Raw genomic sequence first — 13,002 nt, 5'->3', positions numbered from 1 at the left:
TTATTTTGATAGCAATAGCCATAATAAACTCAACTCTCCGTTCGAACGATCGCTGGACGATTCGTTTGTTTAGATTTGAAGAGTCGTTTCGTTTGAAGCCCCGTTCAAATGAATCTTCCTCCCGTTAAACTAATCCGCAACATATAAGGGTGCAGAAGATATTCGAGCACTGTAATCTAGATTATAACTCGCTACATTAAAATAGTGGAAAATGCGCGGGAAGTTTAACCTTGAGCTAATTCGCTACATTGTAAACACACACAAAAAATGCATGCATTCAGATATTCAGAGAACGATTTCAGGCCTCCTTCATATGTGGAAATAACTTCAAGGAGGTCTCGGTATGGTTAATTTGGTCCGCTTTTGGTGCGCAATTGAGTGCGATTGCTACATGCACACCTGCCCAAACAAACTGCGCCAAAAGGGAAAACAAACTCTACCGCGATTCAACTGAACTAAATAAGGCAAGGGTGAAAACACTCTTACATTTGTTATTGTATGTCTGCGCTGGAGGCCTTATTTTAAAAAGCAGATATTATATATTCAATCAATTCTGTGCAGTCCGTTCTTCAGTTGCGCCCTAACAGGCCGACACATCATTAAACAGGCGACTCTGTGCTCTCCCTAATGGGAAAAGATCAAATATAGACAACCAGGCAGGATCAAAGGAAACGATAACCCATGAAATTACCAGCCTTAGCAAAGGTGCAATTGGGTTGCTGCCGGTGGAGATGCTTTCACAGACACTGTCCACTTGTGAATTCGATTTTCAGTTCATCAGGAATCTATTAGAGTGGCAATTCAAACGACAGCCCAACAAAAAAAAATACTCTGCTAAAATCCAGATAGTTCTAGTGCTTTCGGTCTCTATACGTATGGAAGACGAGCTGCAGAAGGGACAGATGCTCTGATTGTGTGGTTCTTTATTCTCATAGACCCTTATTCAGTGTCTTCATTTGAATTATGCAATCAGGGTGCCGATTCTGAACACTGCTTCTTGCTTTTTTTCCCTCTCTCTCTGTGGCTATTCAGTGAGAGAATTTCACCAAGACAATGCAAACTATTCTTTGTGGTAATGGAACTTTCTAAATGCAATGATTTATACAATGCAATTATCAGACAAGAGTCCAAACACAAACTTGAGCTTGTCGTTCTTTTGTATTCTCTCTTTCTCTCTCTCTCTCTTTCTCTCTCTCGCTGTCTTCATTTGCTTTCAGCTATTTTGATAGCTGCTGTTCAGAAAAAGTCCTTAAAGACTCTTGGAGACTTTAAGATTGCGTTCGTCTTTTGAATAGAGATTACAATATATGCTTTAGACTCTGCCATTTTTCCCCCTCATAATTTTTTTTTTAAATTCACTGCTGTTCTTCAGCAATAGTATATAATGCATGTCTGCTTATTAACATTGTTAAAATTAGCTGAACATTCATTCATTCATTCATTTTCTTGTCAGCTTAGTCCCTTTATTAATCTGGGGTCGCCACAGCGGAATGAACCGCCAACTTATCCAGCACATTTTTACGCAGCGAATGCCCTTCCAGCCGCAACCCATCTCTGGGAAACATCCACACACATATTCACACACACATTTTGAAATATTTATATTTATCGGCCTATACATATCGGCCATTGGCCTTCAAATCGGTTATCGATATCGGCCAAAAAAAAATCCATATCAGCACATCTCTAAAAAAAAAACTCACTAACCCAAACATTTTTAAACAGCATAATTTACTAAAAACATATCTATTTTTTTTTCTTGTTATTTTTTTATCTCTCTCACTAAAACACATTTCGGACACAAAGCCTTTGACTCAGTCTTGCCGTTTTTCCCCCAATTATCACTGCGCAGCCATTATTCAGAGCATTCACACTTCTTCTCCGGCCTGTATGAAAGGTCTGAATTACAAACCTGTGAAACTGTGCTCGTTCTGGCCCAAAAGGTCACAACTCTTCTACCTCATCAGATTTTCTGATGGCTTTGGATCCACCAATTAATGCTGACATAAAAAAATAAAGCTAGCTCTTTCCCTTTTAGCTTTTCAAATGAACCCAGAGAAAACAAGTTAAACTAATAAGTTTGTATCAAACATCAGCTGGTTTGTCTCTAAGCTTACAAACTAGTGATCCAGTCATTTTCAGTTTGAAAGAAGCAGCACAAATATTTTCTTATCGTTTATTAATGCATAACAAGTACATATTCTGCATGATCTTCTGCGACATTCTTATTCTTACCCAATACCTAAACCCAACTACTACCTTAATTACTGAATAACTAGTTTGAAGGGTGTGGGGGAAAAAGATTTAGGTCACGAAATTGAAGATACAGAAGATACAGCTCAATTATAAATTGGTCCCACTTTATATTAAGTGTCCTTAACTACTATGTACTTACATCAATAAATAAAAACAATGTACTTACTGTGTTTATAATGTATTTGAGAACACGTTGTGCTTTTGAGTTGGGACAGAGGTTGGGTTATGGACCTGTTTGGGGGTATGGGTAGGTTTAAGGGTGAGTTAAGGTGTAAGGGATGGTCAACAGTGTATTTACAAATGTAGTTACAAAAGTTAATTACAGATGTAATTACATACATGTATTAAATCAAGCATACTGTAAGTACACAGTAAGTACATGTATTTACACAATAAGTACATTGTAAAAACCTATTAGTTCCTGTGTAAGTGTCATGGTCGGGTGAGGGGAAAAGGAGCGAGGACTCAATTGCAACAAATAAGGGTTTTATTAATAGTAAAGTAAAAACAAAAGGCAAAACAAAACTACCCCGAGGGGGAAAACATTAACAAAACACACAAACTTAGCTGGACTGACAAGACAAGGCAAGAATGTAGCAGGAACACGGGGAGTGTAGACAACGAACTGGCAAAGGACTGAAAACATGAGGGGGATTATAAAGCATTGACTAAAGCATTGATTAAAGCATTGATTAAAGGGATTATAAATTGACACACAGGTGAACACAATTAACTAATAATGGGTTAACAAGGAGGGTGGGACTAGACAATAGACGGGAGAGCGCATGACACAGAGAGACAATACAAGCCATGCGCTCACATAACACAACATTGAAGCACACGACAAAAACACGTGACCACAATGTAAACACCGAGCCACGTGCTTTGACAAAAGACGCAAGACAAGAGCACACGATGAATGAAAACACTCACCGTGCGCTCACGCATGCAGCATGCATGCTTCATCCCAGCGCCGACCAAAACCGAAACCAACAAGACTGAGACGCTGGGAATGAAACACCACGCTGCTGACAGACGAAAACACAAACACGAGTACAAGAGCGCACGCGCGCTCGCGCGGCCGCGTCAAGCAGGAGCGCGCACACTCTGCGTACACCCACGACGGCGCGCGCGCACACAGAGACAGAAACAGGACCAGACACAGGTAGTGTCCGAGATCTGCCACCAAAACAAGAATTTACAAGACCAGAGTGGCAGAACCCTGACAGTAAGTACATATTAGTTAAGGCCACTTAATATAAAGTGGGCTATATTCATAGATATAAATTCATTAACAGAGTTTATCTTACACCCTTGCGTGGGAAAAAGATTTATAGAACTCCTCTGATCTTTGTTTTAACTGCAAAAAATGCAAAGGAACATTCCTTTACTGTTTCTGGTATTGTGACAAAATAATTTCTTTTTGGAAGAAAATACATAATTTTCTACATGGACTCTTTAAAACAAAATTCAGATGTTCTCTAGAGTTTTATTTGTTATATGGTGGAGTAGACAATGTGTTGGACTCCCACACCAAACATTTGTTTTAAATTTTGGTCTATCTGGCAAAATAATGTATACATTTATTGTGGTCATCTCAACAGGTACCCTCCTTTAAAATGTGGTTGTCTCAAGTATGTTTGTTATGTTTAGGGGTGTTAAAATTAATTGTTTCTTCTGTGCAGATGCAGACGCGGACAATAGGTTCAGTAATAATCATAACCGGTTATTATGTACTGATGACATTTAACTCCTATGTCGCCATAGCTTACTATGACGAGTCGGTGAGCGCAGGTATTTACAATGCTCCAACTTTGCAGAAGCTGTGCACAATTTCACTGCGTGTGTTTTCTCCACCCCCTCTATTATGGATCAGCTGTGATCGCCACTGCCGTTTATCAGTGTCACTCGTTTGTGACGATCGCCAGTGCATAAGAACCAATCACGGCCCTTTCTGTTGAGCGCGTGACCAATCAAAGGGGTGTAAGAACTTGGTAGACAAGGCTCAGAAAGCGAGCGGGATATTTATATATTTTTTTCTTTTTCTTATTTCTTCCCCACTGTATCACCTAGGCTGTATTTGTATGTGCTGATGTTCAAAATAACCGCCGACTAATAAAAAATAAATAAATAAATAAAAATAAAACTGAAGAGATGATGACAACCATTAAAGATTTCAAGGACAACACATACGAAGAGATGATGCCAACAATAAAGGACCTCGGGAGGTCTCCATAATCCTGGACCAGGCTGTATCCTGAGCACATGCTGTGGCGGTCATGAAGGAGAGGACAGCTTGAAACTGATTCCTGAAAGACCCCAGTGACAGACAGGTCTCCGAACTGATCTTGTTGGCCAGACTGAACACCTGCACACCTGAGAAGCTGCAGCTTCTCCATGATGGACGTCCAATGTTCTCCAGTGCCTAGACTGCAGCTTGGCAGAGAAGTTTGGCCAGAGGAGAAATCGTGTTTCCAAACTGAGCCTGGTTTCTCTCAAGGTTTTTTTTTTTCCTACACTTTCGTCAATTGGTGGAGTTTAGTTCCTCGCCACTGTCGCCACTGGCTTGTTTGGTTTGGAGCTGCGCATCGATGGATTTGCTCTTTAGTGTTAAACTTAAATTAAACCACACTCAACTGAACTGAAATCTGGACTGACGCAGTTTCAATTTGCTAGAACTTCCATGTTAAGCTGCCTTGACACAATCTACATAGTAAAAGCGCTAAAGAAATAAAGATGAATTTTATAATAATAAATTATAATTAATGGTTTATTAATAGTGAGAACTGTGCCTTAAAATAAAATAAAACCAAACTATTAAATGCAATGCTAAAATTATTATTTAAATTAAAACTTAAAATACAAAAGCTATATTTAAAATGGTAACAAAAGCTAAAATAATACACAAACAAATATAAAGAAACTGTTTAAAACGCTTTGAACCAGCAATCCCTTTAGTGTGCTTTCAATCAACTGAATAACGATTTACAAAATAAACGTTTTCATCTTCACAGGGGAAAAAAGACCTTTTATTTCTAAAGAAGTGAATGACGCATTCGCATGTGGAAAAACAAATTCAAGTCGTTCAAATCCCCTGGTTCAATAATGCATTGTGCAACATTTTGATTAACTGCTAGAAACATCATTCACATCACCTCTGTCTGTAGAGCTGGTTAATCACCTTCTCTGATTCGCGCTAGATGTGCCTGTGGTGCCGCTTTAATGAATGTTATTCGCGTGCCTGCGAGTAAAGAGTCTTTGATGAGGAGCAGCTGTAAAGCAGCAGGAGATACTCGTGTGAGTCTCGCTGCTGTCATTCCTCTAGTGGTCTTCTGTGTCCCATGGTCTTCATCTACATACTATAACATCCAGATGCACAACCCATACTGCCCCCTAACTTTCATTCTACCTACAAACTGCAGTCAAATGTGTGTTTGAGCACATTTTTTGCTGCTTCATAAAAATGTAGCACGTATTTTTAATGTTGTAGATGCGAGATGCGCGTTCATGTCAAAGAAAAGACAAAAGCTCAGAGCTCACAAGAATGAAGTGCGGCAGAATAAGCTACATCCAAACAAGATGATGTACTGTTTGTTGCTGTACTTTTCTTCTTCTTTTCAGAGATCTGTCAAGGCTGAAATGGCCATCATTCAGCTTCAGCTTCTTCTTGCAGTCATGTAGCCTTTGGTAAACGCAGCCTCCGGGCATCTTTTTCCTGGCAGTTTATTTCATTAATGTGCGCAGTGAAAAGCACATAAAGATTCAGTTTGAAGAAACATGGCAAGTTGTCATCAGGAGTAATTACGCATTTGCTAGATCTTTAAGGTTTTTTTTTTTTTCTTCAGAAAAGAAAAAGGCCTTGAAAATGCTTTATTTCAGATAACTGCATTCATCAAAACTCTTTAGCTTGTCATGTGAACTTTTCAACTTTGAAAAAGAGAGCCAACTTTCCAGCATTTTCGGCTGTATTTACTTTACAGGTTGCGTTTTAAACATTTAAAAAAAGAGCCCTAATCAAATTTAACTACCAACGCAATTTCTTGGCAATTCGTAACTTTTGGATTTAGTGGCTAATTTGTATAAATTTGTATAAATTCGTATTTATACGACTGATCTCGTACGAATTAGCCACTGAGCTGACAAAATGTAAAATACTTACATTTTTACGTTTTTCTTTGGTGGGTTTTCTTGCTATTTTCAGATCAGCGCAACTGTAATTTTCACGTTTTGCGCTACGTGTTTATATAACATATCCATTTGCGCCACTTTGTGGACTCAAGGGTGTGCTGGTCTGAAAAAAGGAGGTTTGTTAAGCTGCATTGTTGGTGCGTTGATATTTTGAGAAAACTTAAACAGACCCTACCATGGACCAACTAAAAGCTGGTCTAAAGTCCAGTGCAGAGTGAGGAGTAATTCATTATTCATTATCCGCCAATGCAGGTACAAATGCACATTGCTTAATACACACAGGATTTACAGCAATACACAAATATCTTTAGATGTAAAAACAATAAAGGGTTTAAAATGTTACAAAAATAATAATTTTCTACAAATATAAATACAAATATAAAAACCACTACCTCCAGTCTTCATCTCGGGGTGATGTTTTCAGTTTATTCATGGTCATTTGCATTTGTTTAATGTTATTATTATTAGCAGTATTATTTAGTATGTGCATATTCATTCATTTTCTTTTCGCTTAGTCCCTTTATTAATTTGGGGTCGCCACAGCGGAATGAACCACCAACTTATCCAGCATGTTTTACGCAGCGGATGCCCTTCCAGCAGCAACCCATTTCTGGGAAACCCATCCATACACATTCATACACTACTGACAATTAAGCCTATATAATGTCTTTGGACTGTGGGGGAAACCGGAACACCCGGAGGAAACCCACGATAACGCAGGGAGAAGATGCAAACTCTACACAGAAACACCTACTGACCTAGCCGAGCCACACTTCAGTATTATTGTTCATTTATTCATTTGCTGGAAGCTAAAACTAAATTCAGAAATATATTTTGAAACAAATGTTTGCGCTTAAACTAAATTAAATATGTAGGCTAATGGATGTATTCTATGGATCTATTCTATGGATCTATAATGGATGTGAAGTGCGTACAACACTGTTTCCTTACTCCACGAAAGTAAAGGAGTAAAGAGTAAAAGTAAAGAAGTTGAATGGAAGAGGCTCGTTCTTTATCCTCGTACATCAGATGCTTTGTTGAACTGTTTTCTCGCTAGTGAAGCATTCAGTTTTTCCGCTTACAAAGTCTGCCATGTAAATAGCAAATGCGCCATGGCATGACACACCTCACTCTTAAAGGGAAAGGGAGATGAGACTTGGTTTAATGCAGGTTAAGCTCAAAACACACCCAGAACTTATTAAGAGAATAAGCACAACCATATTAGTCCATGCACCAGGGCAGGGACCATATTTTTCCGTCCTTAAAATAGCAAAAGTGGATTCGGACATGCCCTTAATGCTTTTGCACAATGCACTTTAGACTTTGTGCCTAGATCGTTATCATAGAGCCCTGTATGTGAGATATCTTTAACGCAGTCATCAGATTGTTCTTTTTATCAGAATCATTGTTTGTAAACTCAATGCAAAGAATAATTAATAATGATGATATTTATTTATTTGTTTGTTTGTTTATAAGACATTGAGATTTCCATAAATGTTCACAGCGATTTAAAAGAAATAAGACATAAGAAAAACGTACCCCAGTTACTTAACTGTCAAAAATGTACAAAGCGGCCTCCACTGTATTTGTGAAAACAAAAACTGCAAGAAGACCTAGGGTACACATTTCTCGGTTATCAAAAATCTAGCCCTGGGTATATATTTCCAATGAGCCTGAGTTATTTAAAAAAAAAAAAAAAAAAAAGCGCACAAATTTCAGGTAACACAAGTTCAAGTAACAATTCACACCATTTACTACTGGCTTATTACCTGCCTATTATTAAGATATTAACGGATTTTACCCAGAAAAGCCCAAACTAGGGGCCATGGGCCAAAGTTTCACCATGGTAGCCTTTGATTTAGCCACAAATCCCATCTAAGAAGAGATGGAGAATGTTGGGGATGGTTCACCCAATGGATGGAGGACAATGCAGAAATTTTGGTGAGCGAATCAAGGCAAATGCAGATTCTGCTTGACTAGTGTATTCAGCATTGAACTCCACTGTGTTATAAATGTGATTATGTTTTTATTGCAAAAAGTTCTTATTTAAAAAGTTATACTTTATTAGTTAATACAGGATGATTCAAAGTATTTTTTTCCATTTATTATTAAAATATTATAAAATGTATAAGGAAATTATCTATGGCAACTTTAATGCAATGTAGTGTGGTATATTTATCTTCAGCCCACGGCGCTCAATGATATTTGATTTTTGCCCCTTTATACGAAAATGTTTGGGAAGCCCTGGTTTAAACCTAAACCCAACTACTATAATATTCTAAACCTAACTACTCCCTTTAATATCTATTTAAAAAAGCAGCTAATAAGCAGTTCATTGAGCTAAAAGTCTTAGTTTATGGTTTGTTAATGGCTTAATATTGTGACCAAAAATTTTTTCACCAGGATATGAGAACAAGCAAAGATTGCTCACAGTACAATAATAATAATACTAATAATATCTGTGAATGGATGGACCACAGCCGGCGTTCCCTGCAGAAAGAATCCGCCTGATGCCAATCACAGGCTAAACTCAAAGCCTCTTTTAATGTGAGTGCCGAGAGTCTCTCATCTCTCCATCCTCAGCGCTTCTCCTTCCTCATTAACACATTTATTTCATCTCAGTATCTGCTCGAGTCTGAGAGGCATTTTTCTAATCAGTAGACGGGCACAGCAGCTGGTCATGCATCACTCTGCATTATGGGAAGGCCGGAGAAAGACGATCTGCTCCCTGCCTCATTAGCATGACCTCAGAGGCTTCAGCCAATCAGGGCACTGACGAGGAGCCAGCCAATTAGCTGGAGAGAGCCGGAAAGAAGGAAAACGTGAAGGGCGAACTTGTGCCTTAATCATAAGGTGTGTATTATGAGTTTCAAAAGAGATCAGGAGCAAGTAACGTACTGTCATAGACATTAAATGTGCCCCATATGCGTGTCTGCTTCTCATCATGTGTTATGTCAGATAAACAGCAGTCAGTGATAGAGACAGACACGGATGAATCTGAAATACAGCTCATTAGTCAAAAACGCCAAGCAAGTTTATTTGATGTATTTGTGGTGGAGTTTAAGTCAAGCCTTTCTGAAATGATGAGTCTCACACAAATGGCGTTTGCAGTACACACACTCACACACACACACACACACACACACATATCCGCATTTACTGACACCATGCAGTCGTGGTGATTATAGCAGTTAAGAATTAGATAGTGATCTTACTCTCTTGATTACAAACATGCTTTATTTTGAAAACGTTTTAAACTTATAGAAATCACAGAGTTGGAACAAATATTTTAATTCCAGTTAATTTGCAAAAAAAAAATTGAGGACATGTGTGTTCATATTATTATAGAAACATGGTGCCTGTCAATTAATTTGGTGTCCGGGGAAAACCGCAATCCTACGCCACCTGGCGGTGGGCCTCAAAATCACTAAGATTTGGATCCTATTTTAACGTCGGGAAATTAAAAGAAAAAAAAAAAAGACTTTGTGTTTATATCACTCCAATATGACTGTGGACACACTATACCTACACACAGTTCTGTCAAAGTTTACAAAGTTGATTTTTTATCACAAGTGCTCTTTAGTAAATCCTGTCAAACTTTTTTCAGTGTGCAATATTACATTAGCAGTCTCTCTATTGGAGTCTAATGTTTAGCTGAAAACTCACTGCAGAATTTTGATTAAAAATTTACAAGGCATGTTGAATGAGAATCTGAAATATTTTATGTCTTAAAAAAATGATTTAGTATTCAAACATGCTTTAATTTGAATATTTTAAATAACTCACTTAACAGGTGTTACACTTCATATTTTCAGATTTTTCATAGTATATGTAAAAATTCCAGTACTTTACCATAAACCAACATATATCGTTTAATACATGCTGATATTATAAAAATTATGGGATGTGTTGAAAAAAATGCATTAAGTGTGTTAACTAGCTACATTAAGAGTTAAGAAATGCAATCCAAAAATAGTTTTTTTTACTTTATTCTTTAATCAAACTTAATAGAATAGCATTTATAGGCTATTATAATAGGCCACTTTTAAAATTTTGCAATCACTTTATAAAGAACTTTTTAATATATAAATTGTGTGTGTGTGTATATATATATATATATATATATATATATATATATATATATATATACACTGTACACACACACACACACACACACACGCACGCACGCACGCACGCACGCATGCATACAGTTAAAGTCAGAATTATTAGCCTTCCTTTGATTTTTTTTTTTTCTTTTTTAAATATTTGCCAAATTATGTTTAACAGAGCAAGGAAATTTTCACAGCATGTCTGATAATATATTTTTTTCTTTTGGAAAAAGTCTTAATTGTTTTATTTCAGCTAGAAATAGAAATAATGGTTTTTAATTTTTTAAAAACCATTTTAAGGTCTATAATATTAGCGCCTTTAAACTATGTTTTTTTTTTTTTTTTGATAATCTACAGAACAAACCATCATTATACAATAACTTGCCTAATTACCCTAACCTGCCTAGTAACCCTAATTAACCTAGTTAAGCCTTTAAATGTCACTTTAAGCTGTATAGAAGTGTCTTATACAGTATATATATATATATATATATATATATATATATATATATATATATATATATATATATATATATATATATATATATATATATATATATACACACACACACATTAAAGTATTAATTATATTTCTTTATAAATCACATGATTTTTTTTATATATATTTTTATAACCACTTCATAGAAAAATAGTCAGAAACACTTCGTTTGACATTCTCCCTTTGTACATGAGTATGTCAAAAAACATTATTTATGCCCATTAGTTATGATCTTTCCCTCACAAGAATAAACAGCCTTGAGTGAGAAGCAGCTGTCCACCATTAGAGGTTTGAATCTGCCACTATGCTGACACACAGGCATTTGTAGCTCTTTTAAAAGAGCACAATCTCATTTGAATTCAAAGCTACATAATTCAAAGCTTAAAAGGGTCAGTTACAGAGAGTTATAAAACATTATTTGGGCTGTATTTTGAGATAAACTTTACATACACCTTCTGGGAACATCAGAAACTTATTTTACATCTTGTATAAATAGGTCCCCTTTTATAAATACCTATAACAAAAACATATTGCATTTTTTTTTTATTATATTGATAAGACTATAGATTTTGTTCAGTTTTTTCCCAAATACATCTACCTGCACCACTTATTGTTTCATCGCATTCAATAACCAGGAGGTACAAGCACAGTGAAGGTATTAGATAGCTTTTTTTAACACACAAAGGTTGCCATGTGGTGACCGCTGGAGTTTATAAACATGTGCTGAGCCACTTTAGAAGCGACAGGGGGGTAAAGCGAAGGTCATCGCAGCGGTACCACCATTACCCTCATCTTTCACAAAAACAGCGGGATGGCAAATGTCATAGCAAGTTTTAATTGCTCACGCACAGCTGCTGGACCGGGGTTGGGCTGAGCACACGGAGGCTTATCTTTAATGGAAAAATAATTTCGTTCCATTAATGGGTTGCATTGTTAGAGTGGCAAAGCCAAAAACCACCGCAGGCAAAATCCTCCCCATAAGTCTGCGCTTTAGAGTCCTGCTGAAGTCAGAGTGGGTTACCATTCATTCCCCCTGCAATCTTTAAATACTTTAAACTGCTCATCACAGGGAACTTCCAGGAAATATGCTGTTAAAAAATTGTGGGAGGGAGATGTTTTTTTTTTTTTTTTTGCTGAAATCTTCAAGGTTATATGCAGCTTTAAATGCTAATGTACTCATTTCACACCGCTAGCGCAAATGAATGTGAAGTTATGTAACTTAAATAAGATCTAACCCTGACATTCAGGAAGAAAGCAGTTTTGTGCTGTGAAAAACGTTTTTTTTTCAGATGTCCAATTTATTTTTTATACCTGCTTCCAACTGCACATTTACTCTAATAATTTGATCTGTAGAGTGCTGACTAAAATTATAATTAAAGTGAGATTCTAACGCACAGGTGTCAATCTCAGTTTCAAAAGGGCCGCAGCTCTTCACAGTTTAGTTCCAACCCTAATTAAACACACCTGATCAAACTAATTGAGTCCTTCAGGCTTGTTTGAAACCTACAGGTAAGTGTGTTGGAGCAGGGTTGGAACTAAACTGTGCAGGGCTTTGGCCCTCCAGGAATTGAGTTTGACACCCCTGTTCTAACGTCATAAGAGTTTACAATGATTGGGAGGTTGGGAATAATAACTAATAATCCATATAGAAAAAACTAGCTGTTGGAAGTGGTGTTAGTGAGGCCAGCAGGGAGCGCACAACCTGCAGTCTGTGTGTGTCCTAATGCCCCAGTAAAGTGAAGGGGATACTATACTGTCAGTGGGTGCCGTCTTTCGGATGAGACGATAAACCGAGGTCTTGACTCTCTGTGATCATCAAAAATCCCATAGCATCCCTTCTCGTAAAGAGTAGGGTGTAACTCCAGTGTCCTGGCCAAAGTCCCTCTCATCATGGCTTCTCAATCATCACCAATCCACTACATTGAATCACTTTCTCTCCACTCCCCTATA

This window comes from Danio rerio, chromosome 18, assembly GCF_049306965.1.
Source record: "Danio rerio strain Tuebingen ecotype United States chromosome 18, GRCz12tu, whole genome shotgun sequence".
Classification (NCBI taxonomy): domain Eukaryota; kingdom Metazoa; phylum Chordata; class Actinopteri; order Cypriniformes; family Danionidae; genus Danio; species Danio rerio.
Note: the sequence above shows the minus strand (reverse complement) of the source record.